At 39.9% G+C, this 13,756-nt stretch overlaps 1 protein-coding gene across 9 annotated transcripts in view; it reads right to left on the minus strand.

Moving 5' to 3' along the window:
• HNRNPC (heterogeneous nuclear ribonucleoprotein C (C1/C2)) overlaps positions 1-13,756 on the minus strand; it is a 64,669-nt gene that overhangs the window by 45,372 nt on the left and 5,541 nt on the right. For 4 of the 9 annotated variants that reach the window (XM_011976245.1, XM_011976241.1, XM_011976248.1 and 1 more), the window contains one exon: positions 11,854-11,879. The exons of 4 other annotated variants lie outside the window; for them this stretch is intronic. The gene's annotated coding sequence lies outside the window, so the exon portion shown is untranslated. Of the gene's footprint in view, positions 1-11,137; positions 11,306-11,853; positions 11,880-12,209; positions 12,373-13,756 lie in introns of all 9 variants that reach the window. One more of the 9 variants, XM_011976243.1, reaches the window with a different exon arrangement.

The following is a 13,756-nucleotide window of genomic DNA, read 5'->3' on the forward strand; positions in this document are numbered from 1 at the left end:
AAAAAAAAAAAAAAAAAGAATAAAGGAATTGGGCACCTCTAGATTCACTGAACATTATGTTACATATTTTGGGGTCTATAAGCCATTGGAAGTCCCAAGATACATAAAATTTTCTCCCTATATTCTCAACCTTCACACTTAACTGTGCCATCATTAAAATATTTTGGGGTGTTAAGATACAGAAGTCCATCATACTCTTACGTGGAGCACCTTCTGTTTTGAAAACACTTTTTAAAGTGTTCCAGAATCTGTAAGTATTCAACAAACATCAGGAATACTTTAAAGAATGCTTTACCTAGGTTAAGATTTAATGTTTCAAAATTACTTCAGTAAGGTCAATAAATCTTGACCGAGTGAGTACTGAAACATCAAGAGAACATGCAATATGCAAAAATAATAAAACACAGGAAGGTCCTATTTCTAAAATAACTGATAATCTATGTGAATGAAAACAACAGCATGGTCAGTGTGACTACCTATATACTAAATCCACTAAAAAGTACAAAAATTAGCTGGGGGTAGTGGCGCACACCTATAGTCCCAACTACTTGGGAGGTTGAAGCAGGTGAATCACTGTAACCCGGGAGGCAGAGGTTGCAGTGAGCCAAGATCCAGCGTGGGCAACGGAGCAAGACTCCATCTCAAAAAAAAAAAAGAAAAGAAAAGAAAAAGAAATCCACATTTAAATACTTAGGGATCTTTTGTCTTCAGTCAGCAATTTCCTTGCAAATGGTTCAGCAAAAAAATAAAATGAAACACGGCCATCATGGTAGAAGGAATCTTAAGAATTCATTATACTGTTCTGTATGTTTACGTATTTTCCTTAAAACACTGAAAGAAAAAAACTGTCATAACTATGACAGATCTACCTTGTTTGCAAGGTATGTGGAATGTCAATCTTAACATTTATAACCAAGAATTAAAGAATGGTTATATTATGCCAAGATGTAATATGATCTGCATTAAGAGTTCAGATAATTCAAAGCATGTATCTCAGAATAGCATGTTATTTCGAGCCTGCCAGCTTTGAAGTTACTTGTTAATTGTATTTGTAATTTAGAAGTCATTATTTCAAATTTTGCAAATAAAATGTCATGTTTGATATTGTACTATTTCCAGCGTACATTAACCGTGACTACACTGTGGTCTTCAACATTCTCAGCAAACATCAAAAACCACTCTTGCCAAAAAGTCCACCAAAATTTGCAATTCCCAAGCCAAATAATAAAAAGGGAGTGAAAAGTGTTCTAGATTAGTTCTTTTCAATGTGCATATCAGTACTACTGGGGCAGGGTGAGACTCTATTCCTAGGTAGCTCCCAGATGGTGATGATGCTATGCTGGAGCACAGGCTATTTTCTGAACAGAAAGGGCCAACATTCATTCACAAGACTTCATTTCCTTATTATCTTGCATAAAGTTTCAATTTTATCAGTGACCTCAGACTGAGCATGAGTTGTAACAAACTATACTTTAAGTCTACTCTGGTCTCTTGTCTACAACGCTTGGGGCTGGGTGTGGTGGCTCACACCTGTACTCCCAACACTTTAGGAGGCAGAGACAGGCAGATAACTTGAGGTCAGGAGTTCCAGACCAGCCTGACCAATACGGTGAAACCCTGTCTCTACTAAAAATACAAAATCTAGCCAAGTGTGGTGGTGGTGGGTGCCTGTAATCCCAGCTACTTGGGAGGCTGAAGGAGGAGGACTCCTTGACCTGGGGGGCGGAGGTTGCAGTGAGCCAAGATTGCGCCACTGCACTCCAGCCTGGGCTACAGTACGAGACTCCATATCAAAAAAAAAAAAAAAAAGAAAGAAAGAAAAAGATAACACCAAAGATGTGTATGTTCCTGAAAACAAAAATTACATGTGAATCTCAAACTATACACAGAAATATAGTTGACACTGTAGCAACGTTTCACTAAGAATCTATACCTCTATCAACATTTTTACTACTCAACTTAAAAACTTACCAAACCCTTCAGAATAGAGGGTCAAATCTTAAAAGCAAAAGATCCAAAGTAATTCACAAAACTAGAAATTGAGTATTAGTGGCCACTAACACTGCCAATAAATTGCTACACTTATTAGCTTCTGGAGAGCAAACTTTAAGAACTTTTTAAAATGTGCGGCCAAGCCCGGTGGCTCAGACCTGTAATTCTAGCACTTTGGGACGCTGAGGGCAGGCAGATCACGAGGTCAGCAAATCGAGACCAACCTGCCTAACATGGTGAAATTCCGTCTCTACTAAAAAATATATAAAAAATTAGCTGGGAGTGGTGGCGGGCGCCTGTAGTCCCAGCTACTCAGGAGGCTGAGGCAGGAGAATGGCGTGAACCCAGGAGGCAGAGCTTGCAGTAAGCCGAGATCGCACCACAGCACTCCAGCCTGGGCGAAGAGAGTGAGACTCCGTCTCAAAAACAAATGCATACTCCCTGCTCCCCCACGACCTCCACTCCCCGCAAAAAAGTAAAGTGTGCATACCCTTGAACAATTATATTTCTGGGGCTTAATTATAAGAAAATAAAGATACGTACAACTGTAGTTTTAAGACTGTCCAAAGCTTTGTTTACAAAAAAAAATTGGGAAGGTTACAACAGTGTATTGCTAAAATACAGTATAAGTATGCAATGTACCACGTACTACTAAATAGTATATACTATGTAGCTACTACAAATTTTTCAGAGATCTGTATCTACTAACATGAGCTATTCAGTTTAAATTTTAAAATATTACTTAAATATATATGCAGTATGACAGGGCTTTTTGAAGATTATACATGCCCCAAAAAGCCTGGAAGAACACACCAAAATGTTATCTTTGGATAGTTATATTTTCTAAAACTGTCTATGAGCATGTATTACTTTACTGGGATCAAAGGTAAGATAAAGATGAGGTACCTCCTCTCACAAATCCATACCAATCTTCAGTCACTTGACCAGTATTCCTTTTTAAAGGAGTAATAAAACTCCATTTTAAACAGCATAAACAGCCATAACTCTAGCATGAATTCCACAAACTTTTAAGGATAGTAGCAACAGAAAACTTTTCTTCTATCTCTGAAGTTAGAAAATCCACTTATGTGAATGATGATTTTATTTAAAGGATCAATACAGGGAGTGACAATGCATTATAAATAGTTTATCCTCTTCAGAATACCTATTTTGGTTAGAGGGCTAGAGGAAAAATTTTGTTCAAAATGTACTCTACTAAACTACTCCTAGGGCCAGGTGCGGTGGCTCACGCCTGTAATCCCAGTACTTTGGGAGGCCGAGGCGGGCGGATCATGAGGTCAGGAGATCAAGACCATCCTGGCGAATACGGTGAAAGCCCATCTCTACTAAAAATACAAAAAAATTAGCCAGGCGTGGTGGCGGGCGCCTGTAGTCCCAGCTTCTAGGGAGGCTGAGGCAGGAGAATGGCGTGAACCCGGGAGGCAGCAGAGCTTGCAGTGAGCCGAGATCGCGCCACTGCACTCCAGCCTGGGCGACAGAGCGAGACTCCATCTCAAGAAAAAAAAAAAAAAAAAAAAAAAAAAAAAAAAAAAAAAAAAAAAAAAAAAAAAAAAAAAAAAAACCTACTCCTAAACGTTATTCAAGACTAGCCAGAAAAGCCTAAATCTGGTTCAATGAACTCCCAGAGTTTTTTCAGTTTTAAAATCAACTCAGGAGCCATAGGTCAATATAATTAGAAAACAGGAAGAATATTTCAGACTGGTAAAGTCAGAATCAGATTAGGTAGAAATGGAAAAAAAAAAAAATGTTCTCTAATGCACTATGGCTACCTCTTACAAACAGCCATACTTTCTCATTAGAGAATACATATTTTTAAAATGGTTCTCCCAAATGCTGATACAGGCAACATCACGGTAGTCCATGTGCTCAAATGCTAACTCGATTCATTTCATCATAGCTAAACCTTTTAAAGAAGTTTTCTTCAACTATTAACACTGCTTACTTAAACCCCTATTACACAGACTAGCTATGCTATTTATACCCACACAGAATCACAAGAGTTGATGTACATTTTTAAGCTTTTTAATTAGAAGGAAAATATTAACGTATTGGTCATTTTAACACTCAGTCTTAAGCACATAGAGCACAAGTTTCAAATCTCCTAAATCCCACTTCTTGCCCAGAGGCAATCAATGTTAATTGTTTGGCATGTGTATTTCTGGACACACCTCTTATGTCTTTACACAGCATAAAACAAATTCTACAGTTGGTGATAAGTGCTAAAGCGAATTTAGGAGAAGGGGAGCTTAAGGAGCTAAATAAGGGAAGACACATCACTAAGGGGGTAGCTTCTGAGTAAAAATCTCAGAACTGAGGAACCAAACTGTATGACTCAGAGAAAATTCCAAGGAAAAGCTCTAAAGGGGAAACATATCCAATGTGTTCAAGACAGTTACGAAGGCCAGTGTGGCTGAAGCACTGTATAACAGTAAGGGAAGGGACACAACAAATCACATAGGATGCCCTGTAAATCACAGAAAAATTCTGACTTCAATGCTGAAAAAGGCAGCCATTAGGTTGTTTTCAGGCAAAACATTTTTCAACAGCCAGGCGCACTGGATCACACCAGCACTGAGAGGTGGAGGTGGGCAGATCACCAGGTCAAGAATTTGAGACCATCCTGGCCAACATGGTGAAACCCTGTCTCTACTAAAAATACAAAAAAAATTAGCCGGGGGTGGTGGCAGGTGCCTGTAATCCCGGCTACTTGGGAAGCTGAGGCAGCAGAATCGCTTGAACCCGGGAGGCGGAGGTTGCAGTGAGCCGAGATCGTGCCATTGTACTCCAGCTAGGGCAAAAAGAGCGAAACTCCATCTCAAAAAAAAAAAAGAAACATTTTCCAAACATTACATTTTAGGATAAATCTAGCTACCACTTTAAGAACAAAACTAGTGTGGAGGGACAAAAGAAATACAAACCTATTTTATATAATAATGCACAAGATACAATAGTGGCTTGAAATTGGACCAAGTGTCAACAATATGCAGCATGATTTTCTTTTTTTTGTGACAGGGTCTTGCTCTGTAACGCAGGTTGGAGTACAATGGTGCGGGTGCGATCTCGGCTCACTGCAACCTCTGCCTCCTGGGCTCAAGCGATTCTCATGCCTGTCTCTCAAGTAGCTGGGACTACAGGCACATGCCACCACTCTCGGCTAATTTTTGTATATTTTTGAAGAGATGGGGTTTCACCACGTTGCCCAATCTGGTCTCAAACTTCTAAGCTCAAGTGATGCACCTCCCTCAGCCTCCCAAAGTGCCGGGATTACAGGCGTGAACGACCACACCCAGCCAACATGATTTTCTAATAGGCCAAAGGTGAGAGATGAATAAAAGTCAAGGATGGCTAGCCAAAATCTTTGGCTCAAGAGACACAAAAATTGTTTCATTAACTGAAAAAGGCAACAGTACACAAGACACTGGTTTGAGGGATGAACATCAGGAGCACAGTTTTGCACTTTTAAGTTGACATATTGGATATTCAACAGAGTTGTCATGTAGGTAACTTGATTGGTATGACATTCGAACGTATAGGCTGTTGATCTTGAGTGTGGATATCAGCTTATAGGTGGTATATTAAATCATGAATGAATCCGAAATGACCCAGATTGTGGACAGAAAAGAGAAGTGTAAAGACTGAACCATGGGGCACTCCACCAGAAAGAGGTTTAACAGTCAGAAACATCTAACAAAAACCTGGAAGCAAAGTAAAAAAAATTTAAAAAAAAAAAAAAATGTTTCAAGGAAGAGATCTGGTTAAATGGAACCAACAGGTCAAGTGAGATGAGGATTGAAAAAGGACCCCTGGGCCTAGTTAACGCATCCCTCTGGGTGGGTTTTTTTTTTAACCATAAATAACTTTTTTTCAACTAAAGTTCACTTCTTACGGTTTTATGATAGTTTTAAAAAAAGGAAAGTTCACTTTTGTTTTTTTACTTTAAGAGACAGGGTCTCTTGTCGCCCAGGCTGGCGTACAGAGGCACCATCATAACTCACCCTGACCTCAAACTCCTGAGCTCAAGTAATTCTACTGCCTCAGTCTCCCGGGGAGCTACACTACAGCTGTGTGACACCACGCCCAGCTTTTTGTAGACAGGGTCTTGCTATGTTGCCAGACTTTCCTGGCCTTAAGCTATCCTCCAACTACAGCCTCCCGAAGTGCTAGGATTAGAGGCATAAACTGCTGCATCTGGCCTAAAGCTCACTTTTAAAATGTGCTTGCTTCCCTACTAACAATGCTATCACAACCACGGTAACATTTTACCAAGATACATCTACCTGAACAATTTACTACCTTGTACATATACACACATCTGTAAGCCATTTAAGGTGTTGGGAATTCAAGGGCAAAAATACAAACATATTTAATTTTAAAATTTTTAAAATAAAAGTGCAAGGTTATTCTTTGAAACTTTAACCAAACTAAAATTTGTTTTTCTAGAATGCTCAGTTGGACACAGTGGCTCACGCCTGTAATCCCAGCACTTTAGGAGACCGAGGTGGGCGGATCACGAGGTCATGAGTTCTAGACCAGCCTGGCCAACATGGTGAAAGCCCATCTCTACTAAAAATACAAAAATTAGCTGGGTTTGGTGGTGCATGCCTGTAATCCCAGCTACTCAGAAGGCTGAGGCACAATAATCGCTTGAACCCAGGAGGCGAGGTTGCAGTGAGTCAAAGATCACGCCACTGCACTCCAGCCTGGCGAAAGAGCGAGATTCTGTCTAGAAAAAAAAAAAAGCTCAACATATCAAAGTGAAGGAAAGAGTCTACTATCATTAAGTGTTGAAATCTGCAGCCTTAATCCCTGGGTTGAATCCATGCTAAACCACTAAAGCAGTTTAACTTTAGGCAAGTTATTTACACTCTGTAGACCAATATTCCCACCTCTAAAACATGAATGATTAACAGTATCTACTCCTACTCAAGGTTTTGATGATAATTAAGTCAGTCAACACAAACTCAGAACTTTAACAGTGGTGGACATAGTCAACAGTTTAGAATACTTCCGTAAGAGAGAAATCAACGTCCTGCTACTTTTCCCTGCCAAATTAAAAAGCCATTATATGACCCAACAAGGTACCACAGAACTAATTAGTAATTTCCGGGAGCCTGATCAGTTCTCTTATCCCGACTGATTTTGCACATTAATACACCCAATAAAAACTCATTTGAAAAACCAGGTCAAGTTATTGTTAGGCCTGGGATGATTATTTTCTCCAAGAGATTGAGACAGTAGCCTACTCTAACATATTGGTCTCCTAACTTACTACCCTACTTGCCCTGTTAGTCCTCATCACTAACATTCCCTACACAACAGCCAGAAAATAAATCAGACCTCTTTTTCAAAATCCTTTAATAGATTCTACCTGTGACCAAGATAGGATCTTAAACAAGATCCTCTAAGGTTGTGCTATGAATGTTTGATCCTTGCCTACCTCTCCAACTCCATCCCTCATCTATGTATACTTGGTAATTATTTTCCAGTATTATTTCTTACTTGGAGGCCAAGTCTTGTTCCCCCTCATTACCTGTGCTTTCACATATGGTTTTCTTACAGAATGAGCTTCACCATTAGCTACTTCCATATAGCCAAGCTTCCCTGTAGGGAAGGTTCCTTCCCTGGCAGCATCCCCCAAATTCCATGTTCCCTTGCTATCTTCTCATCCACCTTGTTCTTTTCCTTCATCGATCCTGACTATGAAAAGTGCCGTTTACTTTGTTTCTTCCCTCAATGATCTGTAATATCCATGACGGCAGGGGACATGTTTCGTTCTTCCCTATATGCCCAAACCTAATAATGATTTTCAAAATAAGTACTCAAATATTTAATAAACATCTTATACGTGAATGTTCCTTGAACACCTCCAAGACGTTTAAAACATTCTTTTTCCCACCCTCAAACTATAATCTGCTCCCTTCGTTTACCTTCTCCAGTTATCTATCCCTATCCCAGAAGCTAGAAACCAGCAATCATGCCAAATCTATGTCCTTGTCCACCCTCTATCATATCTGTCCTGAGATGCTCCTAATTTTACCTACTAATCTCTAATCTCATTAGCATTACCTTTGTCCAAACCAGGTCGTTATTCTTCCTTGGATTTTAGTATCTTCCTTATTAATCTCTTACTTCCAATCTCATTTCCTCTACACTATTTCCATACTGTTATTACAAAGACAGTCCTAAAAATTAAAATCTTCCAGTAGTTTTTGAGACCAGCCTGGGAAACAAAATGAGACTGTCTCCACTAAAAAAATAACAATAAAAAATAGTCAGGTGCTATGGTGCAGGTCTGTAGTCCCAGCTACACAAGACGCTGAAGTCAGAGGATGGCTTGAACCCAGGAGGTCAAGGCTGCAGTGAGCCTTGTTAATGTTTAATGTCGCTGCAATCCAGCCTGGGTGACAGAGCAAGACCCTGTCTCAAAAAATAAAAATAAAAGGAAAATCTGATGTCACTTTCCAGTTTAGAATCTTTCTAAAATGGCTCACCATTAGTTTCTGGTTAAGATATAAACTCCTTGGCATGTATGTCATTGAAACTTTTATTCTCTGGCCTTAAGATTCTTTTCAGTACACTACCTCTCTTAAAAGGATCCCGTTGACCAGGCATGGTGGCTCACGCCTAATTCCAACACTTTGGGAGGCCAAGGTGAGTGGATCACGAGGTCAGGAGTTCAAGACCAGCCTAGCCAAGATGATGAAAGCCCGTCTCTACTAAAAATACAAAAATTAGCTGGGCATGGTGACAGGTGCCTGTAGTGGTGTGAGATCACACCACCGCACTCCAGCCTGGGTGACAGGGTGAGACTCTGTCTTATTAAAAAAAAAAAAAAATCCCTTTATGTGATTAAGGTAGAAGAAATAAAAATAATGAAATAAAAAAAAGATCCCCTTACCTCTTAGGGTTAGTTAGGTAACCATTTCTGCATGCCTTTTTTTTTTTTTTGGAGACGGAGTTTCACTCTGTCGCCCAAACTGGAGTGCAGTGGCCGGATCTCAGCTCACTGCAAGCTCCGCCTCCCAGGTTCACGCCATTCTCCTGCCTCAGCCTCCTGAGTAGCTGGGACTACAGGCGCCCGCCACCTCGCCTGGCTAGTTTTTTGTATTTAGTAGAGACGGGGTTTCACCGGGTTAGCCAGGATGGTCTCGATCTCCTGACCCTGTGATCCGCTCGTCTCGGCTTCCCAAAGTGCTGGGATTACAGGCTTGACCCACCGCGCCCGGCCTCATGCTTTCTTTTTTTAAAAAGAGATGGGGTCTCACCGGGTCTCTACAAAAAACCCAAAAATTTAAGGCTCGGCGCAGTGGCTCACGCCTGTAATATCAGCACTTTGGGGGGCCGAGGCAGGCAGATCAAGAGGTCAGGAGTTTGAGACCAGCCTGGCCAACATAGTGAAACCTCGTCTCTACCAAAAATGCACAAATTAGCCAGGCATGGTGGTCTGTGCCTGTAGTCCCAGCTACTCGGGAGTATCGCTTGAACCTGGGAGGCGGAGGTTGCAGTGAGCCAAGACTGCACCACTGCACTCCAGCCTGGGCAATAGAGCGAGACTCTATCTCAAAAAAAAAAAAGAGAGAGATGGGGTCTCATTATGTTGCCCAGCCTGGAGTGCAGTGGATAATCATATCACACACTAAAGCCTCTCAACTCCTGGGCCAAAGGACCCTCCTGCCTCAGCCTTCCAATTAGTTTTGACTGCAGGCTTACCAATGCCCCTAGCTTATTTCGGCATGCTTCTACAGGATCGGTATTTACCTCTCATCATATATGGACATTATTTCATTCATGAGTCTCCCTAAGCTGCAAAGCCCGTAAACATAATAAACTATATTTTATATCCCGAAACAGAACATGTCCCATAAAAACAATAAATTTGTAGAATTAACAAGGAGTAAATCTAACTAAACCTATAGTGAACAGCTTCCATATACTGACAGCAGCAAAGAAGTAGAAAAAATAGCTCTCATACAATAGAGGGCATCAATAAAACTTGCACCTATTAAAAAATAAAAAGATTCCCATTATTTTTCTAGATAACCTCCAGGAATCTTTTCCTTAACTTTCTCCCATTCTGTTTTGAGTGTACCTTTGGTTTTCACTTAAACTAGATTTTCCTTTTCATCCAAGTATGATATAAGGGGGCAAGTTTGTGATTTACCCTAATACAACAGTACCAAATATGCCTTCAAAAAATTATTCCAGGTTAGGTGCAGTGGCTCACGCCTGTAACGTCAACACTTTGGGGTGTCAAGGCAGGAGGATTGCTTGAGCCCAGGAGTTCAAGACCAGCCTAGACAACATAGTGAGACTGTCTCCATAAAAAATAGAAATATTTTAAAATAAAATCTAATTATCCCCCAGCTTGAAATCTATCAGAGCAACTCTAAAATGGTTATCTTACTCTTTGGCTATCCACATCTTTATTAATCTCTACACGATTCCTGTGAATAACACAGAATTCATTCCTTCTTACCATTAGGAATTCTATGAATTCACATTAGAATTCCCAAAATCTAGCTGGGCCTTGAGTCACCATTGTAAAAGGGGTCAGCCTGAGATGGTTCCTGATTTGGACGTATAGGTTAAACAGAGTTCCCTGCTTTGTGAGGTCAAAAAGCCTACCTTTTTCCAAATTTTTAAAAACCTTCCAGTGAGACAGCATTTTAATATTATGTTGTATCTCTTGTGGTTTGACTCTTGTGAAATTTTAATGTGATAAAAAGTCTAAATAGAATACAATCCAAAAATGTCATGAACCCAAGAAATACGTTAAATGACAGAAAATGTTTACTAATTTGTAATAATCTAAAAAAAAAAGGATTCCCCAATACGTTGCCTTGTTACTAATCATTAACGCAAGCCACTTTCATTTTAAACTTCAGCTGCTCTTTCCAAGTACCCAAAATGTTCTAATCAGCCCAAGTTAATTAGAAACTCCTATTATTCCATTAGTTTACAAATAACTGAGGTGGTCCCCCTTGAGAAACACTTCAAGATGCACATACAAAACGCTTAATCCAAACACTTCCAGAGGCTATGACCTATACACATCAGCTACACTGTTAAACGGGTTTATTTCCTAGTCTTTGTAATGAATCCAAGTGGACCTCACACCTCTTACCATCACCCAGGAAGGGTGTGCATCTGTTCCGAAGGCCCCCCTGGCTCCAGGTCATCCTGGCTGCTGCTGCTCCAGGCTGGGCATCCATGTTGCTGCAGCTTGTGGTTTGTGAGGGGTAGTGTACAGGAAAAGCAGGATGGGATTTCAAGGGAAACAGGAGGAAGATGGCTTTCAGGGAAAATGCCATCACGATCATAAGTGTTAAGTAGTACCACACACATTTTATTGCAGCACAGTTTAAAAATTTAACAAATGAAAGATTAAAAATAAAAAAACAAAAATAAAAAAAATTAAAAATACAGACGTCCAGAGATGCTCTAAAACAGTTAAGTTAAAGATCAGGAAAAATAAGGTCATAGACTTAACAGCCAGTAAAATTCTGTTCAGTGTGGGGAAGGGGATAAGGGCAAGGGTGGGGTTGGGAGAGAAAAGGTTTATGTGATCAATCCACTTAAAAATACTAATGCCTTCGCTTTCTCTCCCAAGATGCAAAACTCCAAAGTCAATCAGGAGGCCGGAGAAATTCTTAGAAACATTCAGAAAAACTCGATTTTAATCCGGTTAAAAATCATCAGTGTCATTATCATCATCATCATCACCATCATAAGTATTAATATAATAATAATAATAATAAGTAATAGTAACTAGTAACAACAATAAAAAGGAAATCAGCGGAAAGTCAGGAAAAATGTTAAAAAAAAATTGGAATAACTTACTGTAGCTGAAGATCAAAAAAATCTCACTGTAAAAAAACAAAAATAAAAATAGCCCAGATTAGAAAAACGGGAGGTGCAAAAATGTCAAGTCAGTAAAGTTCATTTCTTTTCTCTTTCCAAAAGCAGTTTCCACAAAAACCGCAAGGATAAAGTTTTCAGTAGCAGACAAGCAAAGCCCTTTCGACATCATCAATCAATCTTAAAAATACACGAGGAAGTAGAGAGGTCAGTTTATGAGAGGCTAAAAGGCTCCTCCTCCTCTAACCCAACTGCTGCAGAAAAAATAGAAATAGAAATTTTAAAAATTACATCTTAAATCCAGGTCCCGGTTTTGGAAACAATTAAAAAAAAAACACCTGTACATTTGCCGTAGTGCACACCAAGTTGCATCATTATGTTTAAAATGTCTTTATAAAATCAGTTTTGGAATGGAATGTGTGTGTTCTGGAAGGGTGGGGAAGGGAGGTTAAAAATCAAAGCTGAGCTCCAGTGAGTAGGGATGGGGTTCGCCTTGCTGCCCTGTGAAAGGAGAAGGGACAGATTGAGTCAGAGTTCCTCAGAAATGTTGTGCCCTAAACCCCCAAGACAGAAACATCTGTCTATTGCAGCTAACACATTTTGGTAAAGCATTAACATTCCACTGGGATGGGACAGCCTCCATAGAATCACCTCTACCAGTGACTGTCTTCACAATTCTTCAACATCAATAGGTGACTAAAATTAACTAAATCCATGTCAATATGCCCTTGAGGGTCTCAAAAAGAGTATATCCAAATATTCATCTTGATAATGAGCAGTTTGGGCAAAGAAAATACAGAAAAACCGGGCCAACAAATAGAGGTGAAATAGTGAGCAAATGTCAAATATTGAGACTGTAAAAATTAAGCAGATTCATGGGTTTTAAACTTAAAGCCCATGGAGTTTCCACTATGAGTAACAGACTGAAGGTGAATGGCCTACCATGAAGATCTATACTAGTGATGACTCTAGATCTATTTTCAAAACCAGTGAGTGATCAAACCACAAGACCTAATAGGTTCTACTGTTAGGGGGAAAGATGTTTTAAATAAGGAGCACATTATTTCACTCACTGACAAAACGAAAATACAAATGGAATAAAAAAAGACTACTATGGCTACTGAATATTTAAGGTCATAAAATAGGTGAAAAAATTAAGGTCCTTATGTTAATACCTCTTTTGTTTCTGTAGTCCACTGTTTACTATGTAGCATGTATAGCTAATTTCAAGTTATGGATTCTAAAAATCTGGTACACAGTACCACACTAAAATAATTTCCATGACAAACTGGTTGTTTCATCAGCTAAAATAAGAACTACAATTGGACTGTAGCTCCTTGTGCAAACAATGAACTAGCTGCACTCACTTTTCAATTTAGCCATAAAGTCTTATTCTCCTTTGTAAATTTCAGGAAATTAAAATATTTTAAGGCCAGGTGTGGTGGCTCACACCTGTAACCCCAACACTTTGGGAGACTGGGGTAGAGCATGGCTTGAGACCAGCCTAGGAAACATGGCAAGACTTTTATTAAAAACAAAAAACATTAACAGGGTGTGGTAGCCTGTAATCCCAGCTACTTAGGTGTCTGAGGAGCGAGGATCAATTGAGCCCAGGAGTTTGAGGCTGCAGTGAGCTCTGATGACGCTACTGCATTTCAGCCAGGCCAACAGAGAGAGACCCTGTCTCAAAAATTTTTTTTAATTGAGCATTTACAAGTGTTCTTTGAGCCGGCCAGGCGCAGTGGCTCAAGCCTGTAATCCCAGCACTTTGGGAGGCCGAGATGGGCAGATCATGAGGTCAGGAGATCAAGACCATCCTGGCTAACACGGTGAAACCCCATCTCTACTAAAAAATACAAAAAACTAGCCGGGCGAGGTGGCGGGC

This window comes from Mandrillus leucophaeus, unplaced genomic scaffold (genome assembly GCF_000951045.1).
Source record: "Mandrillus leucophaeus isolate KB7577 unplaced genomic scaffold, Mleu.le_1.0 Scaffold163, whole genome shotgun sequence".
Taxonomy (NCBI): Eukaryota; Metazoa; Chordata; class Mammalia; order Primates; family Cercopithecidae; genus Mandrillus; species Mandrillus leucophaeus.